At 45.1% G+C, this 7,515-nt stretch overlaps 1 pseudogene; it reads left to right on the top strand.

The window, feature by feature from the left end:
* Window positions 1-1,229: 1,229 nt before the first annotated feature.
* On the top strand, window positions 1,230-2,304 carry LOC143783249 (zinc finger protein 592-like; annotated as a pseudogene).
* Window positions 2,305-7,515: the final 5,211 nt, after the last annotated feature.

Raw genomic sequence — 7,515 nt, 5'->3', positions numbered from 1 at the left:
CTCAACTACGAGATATTAGGGACATAGCTAAGCCAGATAATAGAGAATACTAACTTTAGTTAGATAGTGGTATAGATCCCTCTAGCTAGCTATATCGACTCAAGTAATTCCTATTGGTGCACCGAGTGCATGCACATTTCTATCCCCTATCCCAGCAGGGTATAAATAGGGATAGTAGGGAGAGTCAATGAGGAGCGGGGGCGCCACTGCGCAGGACATAGGGTGCCAACCTCCGCAGGTAGGTAGGGTGCATCCAGTAAGTGTAGGGCTTGGTACCGTCCTGGCCTTTCCTATGGTGTGTTAGTGTTTTGGTGATGGTTTTTGCAAGTGCACATATATGGTTTGTTTTTTAAAACTTGCTTTAATAAAGGTTACATTTTATCTTTTATAAACTTGTTTTGGGGGATCCCTTCTGTGAGCTAAGGAGAAAGCCACTGCTCTAACTCAACCTGGATAGCTGTCCACAACTCTTGAGCTGTGTGACTGCAATCTCCAAATCATATTAATTTGAGCACTGTTGATTACGTTGAGCCATGGATGCGCAATACGGAAGTGCGGGGGTGTCAGGATTCGAACCCAGCGGCTCTTGTGCACAAGGTGTCAGCTCTTCCCTCTGAGCTATTCAGCTTGCTGGACATTTCCTTCCTAACCCAGACACAAGTACAAGTGTTGTTTCTAATTGTCTCCACCCTGAGTTCTTGATTGGCTCCACTCTGATTGAACACAGTACTTGAAGCTGGCATCGCACTTCCTTTATTGTGAGATTATTGAGCTACCAGCCTTTAGTCAAGCTTCCTTTCACCTGCTTATCCTGTAAACTACATTGCTGCTCCTGTGTACTGAATCCTGGCTATTCTTGACTACTCTCCCTGCCCCTGGGCTGCACACACGCATGCTCAATTGCTCCTGGCATGCTCAGTAGCTCCTGGCTCCCGCTGTGATACAGCTGAAGTTCCCTCCACCATTAGTAGGCCTCGTCTCCCCTCCCTTCACTAGTTAGTCCCCTTCTCTTCCCTAGGTCCAGTCAGTCTCCACCATATTAGTTTCTCCAGGTCTACTGATCTTGTCACTTCCCGATATGATCGTGTGGTTGCAGACTTGGCTAGATCCCTGGTGGCTGTAGCTTGTAGCTGTGATCGGACTACACAGGGTGGGGTTTTGAGTGTGGCATCAACATTAAGTGGAGCCATGCATTAGCGCTATCAGATACCATTACCTTTCCAGTCATGATGGAGGACTTGAAGACTCTAGACTTTGACAATATTCTTGCTGCTTTTGATATCCCCGATGCTTCAAGTTGGGATCCCAAGGAAGCTATCCAAACAACAAGTGATGAATAAGAAAACAATCTCAAACCATCAGGAATGTGTTTGGATGAGAATCTGTCTTTGGCCCAGTCTGTGTCTGTCCCTGATGTTCCAGCAGTTAGCGTTATTGTGAAAAACACCAACCGACAGGAGTCATTTGAGGCATCTGAAAAGGACAAAAATGTCAATGATACAACTGTGCTGCTACATGGTTTTTGTTGCCCTGATGTGGGCCCTGATCCCCATGCTGTTGGACCACGCTATGGAAAATTTTAACCAGGAATCATGATGTACAATAACAAATTGTATTGTGGTACCGTGTTAGCCAGAAAAATCGATGTGAATACTTTTCTGCCCAATGATGACAGAAGTATTCTAGGAGTGATACCTTTATTGGCTAACCAGAAAATAATATGTTTGCAAGCTTTCAGAGCACAGTGGCTCCTTCTTCAGGCAAGATCTATTTGTAATCTTGCCTGAAGAAGGAGCCACTGTGCTCTGAAAGCTTGCAAGCATATTATTTTCTGTTTAGCCAATAAAGTTATCACTCCTAGAATACTTCTGTCATCATTGGGCAGAAAAGTATTCACATCAACCCGGAATCATCAAAGGGGACAACTCGCTGAGCTACGCAGACAAATTAGAATTGCACAATGCAGAACTTTTGCCAACTTTAACCCAGTTTAGCCCTATTTCTAGCCCTGAGACAGAAGATTCAAAATATACTGTTCTTTACAAGTAGAGGGTAGCGGAGTCTCTGTGCTTTCCACCGACTTCCATGTACGATCCTGAAGAAGAATGCATGGTTGATTCTCTTAGAAAGTCCTCGGAACCAGAGCTGAGTATGTTTGATGAATACTGTAAAAAAGAGCAGAAATCTGACTGCATGGAAGCAGAGAAGGTTAGATTTGAACAAACCTGAGGTATTGACAAAAACAGCAGCTTGCTTGGTTCATCTATGCCTTTTAGGGATGCTCAAGACAGCGGCAATTCTTAGGATAAACTATTTTCCGGTCCAAGGGACTCTTTCGGTCATGTAACAGGTACATCAACTCTAGCCGAAGGGCAATGTTCATGCACCCAGGCTTAAAAGAGCTCTTCATCAGAGACATCCAGAGAAGCCAGCACGTGAGAAGTCTAGAGGCCATCCTGGAAGGAGGGGAGTACTGTCTGGGGAGTACTGTACTGGAGGGGATTTGAAACCTGCGGCTCTTGTGCAGCAGGCAGCAGCTCTTCCCTCTAAGCTATTCAGCTCACTGGACATTTCCTTACTAATACAGATACAAGTACCTGTGTTGTTTCTGATTGTCTCCACCTGAGTTCCTGATTGTCTCCACCCTGATTGAACACTCTATTTAAACCTGGCATTGTACTTCCTTCCTTCCGTGTGAGATTATTGAGCTACCAGCCTTTAGCCAAGCTTCCTTTCAGCTGCTGATCCTGTAAATTACATTGCTGCTCCTGTGTACTGACCCTGGCTATTCCTCAATGCACTACCTGCCGATGCTGTCCCTAGTGGTTGCAATACCACTACTCAAACCAAGGTCAGTCCATAACAGAGGGATTCTATTTGCACTGATGGAATGCATGTCTAATTAAGGGAGATGTTGAGGGCACAGGTGGAGGCCCTAGAGGAGGTGGAGGAGCCTGAAGAAGTGGTGGAACTGTTAGATACAGAGTTTCTTCCGCAAGCCTTGGGGATTCAAAGATTTGTGAAGCAGCCCCTTGACCGCCTGCCACCGCAGCCACCAGAGTCACCCAGTGCCCAGTCAGAGAGATGTAACGCCCTTGACCATGCTTTCTCGTCCAAGTGTCTGTGGTAAAATGTAGCCTGGCAGACATTGATTTAGTCAATGAATGGGTCATGTCTGCAATATGCTGGTGTAGCGCAGGCACAGCTTTCTTAGAAAAGTAATTGTGACTGGGCAATTGGTACTGGGGGACTCCGATGGCCATCAGCTTTTGGAAACCGTCTGTATGTACCAGGTGGAAAGGCAGCATTTCCATTGCCAACAGATTGGAGATGGTGGAGTTCAACCTCTTATCTTTGTCATGCGTAGGAGGAAATAATCTTTTACGTGACCACAATTGCAGTACCGTGGGCTGGCTGCAGTGCTGAGAGAGGGTGTAATATTGTGAACTGAACAAACTGCCACCTCTGTTGACTGTACTGGGTGTAATGTTGAGGTGGAGGAATATGAGGAGAGGCCACTTGAATCTGTACTTGCCGTCCACTCAAGCACATGCTCTCTCTGGGCCTCATCAACAAGACATAATGGTGTGAGTCTGCCAAAGAAAGGTAGCGAAGCAGCCTGTGCAGTAACACAAGTTGTGAGATGTCTTTGCACAGGATGTGACATTGTTCGTTTACTAGTGCTTTCACTAACCTTACCACCTTGAACTCCAAGCTTAATTCCCCTTCCACCACGGCCTTGCTTTTTCCCAGGTATGTTGCGCAGATAGTGTGGTATGAGCACAGTATTAGCAGCAAGAACTTAGATTTTAAGCTCTACACCACCTCTGCAAACAGCTGAATTTCAGAGGCAGTAAATTCCAAGGTGAAATATGGCGTACTGTATCGCGGTAGTCACAGAAGAAAGAATTGAATGTGGATGCGGCCTGTATGAAAAAAGATATGCTACAAACAATTTGAAAGTCAGATGTCTCAATGTCAGGACTCTGGATTCCCTGTTCATCTTTTGTGCTTTATAGCCCTTTATCAAGATGGTGTCTGCTGCCTCGCTTCTGCTCATGTGATCCACTTTCTCTCTCTTTATAACCCTAGTTTGTCTTCCAGTCCATTCTTGTGTATTCTGCTTGAATTCCTGGCTCTGTGTTGCAAGTGACTGATCCTCTCCAGAGAATCCAGTTCAGCTTTTCCAGGAAACCTTCCCAGCTCACAGTGGTGCTAGTGCTACAAGCTGTGTATCTGTGTTTCTCTGCATCTGTCTCAGCCTGCCTGCTTAGGACATGTAAGCTCGGCCTGCTTCATCTAATCTTGTTTGTGTGCAGTGGCAGTATATTTGACTGTTCAGGACTTCCTAAGAGACTCACAGCTCTGCACTGCTTTTGGGACTCTTAGGCCGGAGTCACACTACCGTATAATACGGATGAGTGCTATGCAATAAAAAATCACATAGCACTCGGACCAGTATTCCTCCATGGGGCAGCTCCCATCATCCTATGGGTGCGAGTGAGAAAACGCACATCACTCAGATATCATCCATTATACGCTGACCCCAGCAATGGAGCAGATGGAGAAATTAGTTTCTCCACCTCCTCCACAGCTGTGCTCCGATTCGCACTGTGCGAGAGGCTCAGAGCACAGACGCATGACACTTGGCTCCTGCTCTCAGTATAGCAGGAGCCGAGAATCATTAGCATATTGCATCCGATGCTCTTGCATTATTCAGAGACTGCCAGCCCTGCGGTGAACTGTGTTTTCTGATCAGCATTCCCCATCGTGCGCCTCTCCCAAGAAACTCTGATTGCAGCAATACCACATATGAACTACTTTTAGTATCTCCCTGTTTGCTGTGTTTTCTTGTACTGTTTTTCACGTGCTGCACCTACATTTATTTGTGTAATACAGACTTGTTAATCGTACTCTTCTTCAATTTACCCATTTGTCTCAAGCCAAGAAGTTCCTGAGTGTTCCACTCTAATTGTTACACCCCTACTGTATGACGTTAGGAACACAATAATTTTTTTGTGGCCTTTGGATCAGACCTCATTTACAGTAATGAATATGCGGCTCCACCCCTATGGGAGGTGGAGCCGCATATTCATGACTGTAATCGGCGGCCCCACGTGACCGCATACAGTAGAAGGTGCGGCCAGGACAGGAAGCAGCGACAGCAAATGAGGGAGCCGGGTGAGTATTTTCAGAACAGCGGGGGGGGCGCACAGTGGGTGGGGACATGGAGCTTTATTTTAAACACGAAATACCACTAAAAAAATGGATTATTCATATCTTCTTTACAGCAAACGCTGCTGCACAGAAGATATGAATCGCGGCTTCAGCACCATGTGGGGGGGACAGCGCTTACTGGAGCGCTGTCTCCTGCACGGCACACGGAGAACGTCCGTGTGCGGTACGTGTTTTACACGGACCCATGGACTTTAATGGATCCGTGTAATACGTGCGCTCCCACGAACACTGACATGTCTCCGTGTTTGGCACACGGAGACACGGTCCGCAAAAAATCAATGACATCTGCACAGATGCATTGATTTTAATGTGTCTACGTGTGTCAGTGGCTCCGGTACGTGAGGAAACTGTCACCTCACGTACCGGAGCCACTGACGTGTGAAACCGGCCTTACAGGAACTGGAGGCTTTTTGCCAAGAATAGTGGGTAGCTTTACCATCTGAGAAAATAAAGAACCTCATCCACAACTACTAGAAAAGATTTCAAGCTGTCATTGATGTTAGAAGGGGCATTACACGGTATTAAGAAATGAGGTATGTAAACTTTTGATCAAGGTCATTTGGATGTTTTGGGTTGTCATTATGATTTGAAAAGAGAAAACACAGTAGATTGACAATAAATGGCTTCACCCAACCATTAACCATGAGTGGAGAAAAAGTTTTGGTGTTATCATTCATATTCCCTGAAAAAAGGCAAAGAAAGCAAAAATTCTGCCGGGGTATGTAAACTTTTGAGCACAACTGTGTGTGTGTGTCACTGACATCTATGTATCTATGTACTCTATGTGTATATATCTATTCTATCTATTCTATTCTAACCTGTCACTCTGTGATTTTACTGTACGCGGGACATGAATTGCCGGCTTTTATTCTATATATTCTATAATATATATATATATATATATATATATATATATATATATATATATATATGTGTGTGTGTGTGTGTGTGTTTTGACAAATATTACCTTTGAAAATAATGTGTAAATAACAGAGCAACTCTCTATGTAAAAGCTCATGTTAAAATCGCATTGCAATCAGAGAGCAATCGCACTGCATTTGGATGTAAATTGGATGCTAGGTGTGAAAAATCGGATTGTACTTGCATAACACTCACATGACACATGCATTAAACTCATGCGACTCGCGATTCTCGGCAGGGAGACTCTGACCAATTTTTCCATATGTTTAGTGTGACAACGGCATCACAGAGCAGATCCGCCTGAAAAAGATGTTGTGTGCACATACCCTTAGTCTGACTTGCCAGTAGGGGGTGTAACAACTTAAAGTGCCTAGGGCAGCATGAAAATCAAATACAGCCCTGGGTATTGCGGAACCATCTGGTGAGCATTTATACATATTTAAGTACTTTTCTGTATTCTTATACTTTAAAAGAGTTACAAAAACCTATTTAATCAATGTATTAAACATAGTCTGTCACTAGGTTTTTTTCTACCTTATCTGAGAGCAGCATGATATCGGGGCAAATACCCTGATTCCAGTTATGTGGGCTGTTTGCTGCAGTTTTGATAAAATCCCTGCTTATCTGCTGCAGATCTACCAATTCTCTGAATGTGGAGCTCGGTATAACCCCAACCATGCCATTGATTAGCAGCTTTCTGCCTTTGCAAAGTGTACACAGAAATCTGCCAATCAGTGGTAGGGGAGGGGTTATATACAGCTCATGAATATGGAATACTGCATAGCAGCATGTTCACTAGTCCACTAGAGATAATCTCCTGACGATAAAGCAGTGATTTTATTGAAACTACAGCAAGCAGTCAAGTAAGGCTGCGTGTCCACGATCAGGATGGCCGGCGGTATCGCCGGAGCGGCGAAGCCGCTCGGCGCTAAGCCCCGCCCCCTTTCTGGGACGCGATGATGCCGGATGTGTACAGTACACATCCGGGATCATCGCACCCCTCGCCATAGGGCACTGTGATATTACCTGCGGCGACGGACATGCTGCGATCTGAAAAGACGCGCAGCATGTCCGGAGTCGCAGGGCCACCGCGTGCGGGTTTCCACGCATAGTGGACACGGGATTTCAAAAAATCCCCTCCACTATGCTGGAACATCTGGACGCTGCGTGTTTGACGCTGCAGCGTCAAACACGCAGCGTTTACTTACCGTGGACACTCACCCTGAGTGACAACACTGGAATCAGGGTCTCTGCCCCTACATTATGTTGCTCGTTGATTAGGTAGTGAAAATCTATAGACAAATTCCTTTTAAACAAAAGAAGAAAAAACTATTTCTTTACAAATTTATATTTATT

The sequence above is a fragment of the Ranitomeya variabilis genome, chromosome 6 (genome assembly GCF_051348905.1).
Source record: "Ranitomeya variabilis isolate aRanVar5 chromosome 6, aRanVar5.hap1, whole genome shotgun sequence".
Taxonomy (NCBI): domain Eukaryota; kingdom Metazoa; phylum Chordata; class Amphibia; order Anura; family Dendrobatidae; genus Ranitomeya; species Ranitomeya variabilis.
The sequence above is the reverse complement of the archived record's forward strand: the minus strand, read 5'-3'. Positions and strand labels throughout refer to the sequence as shown.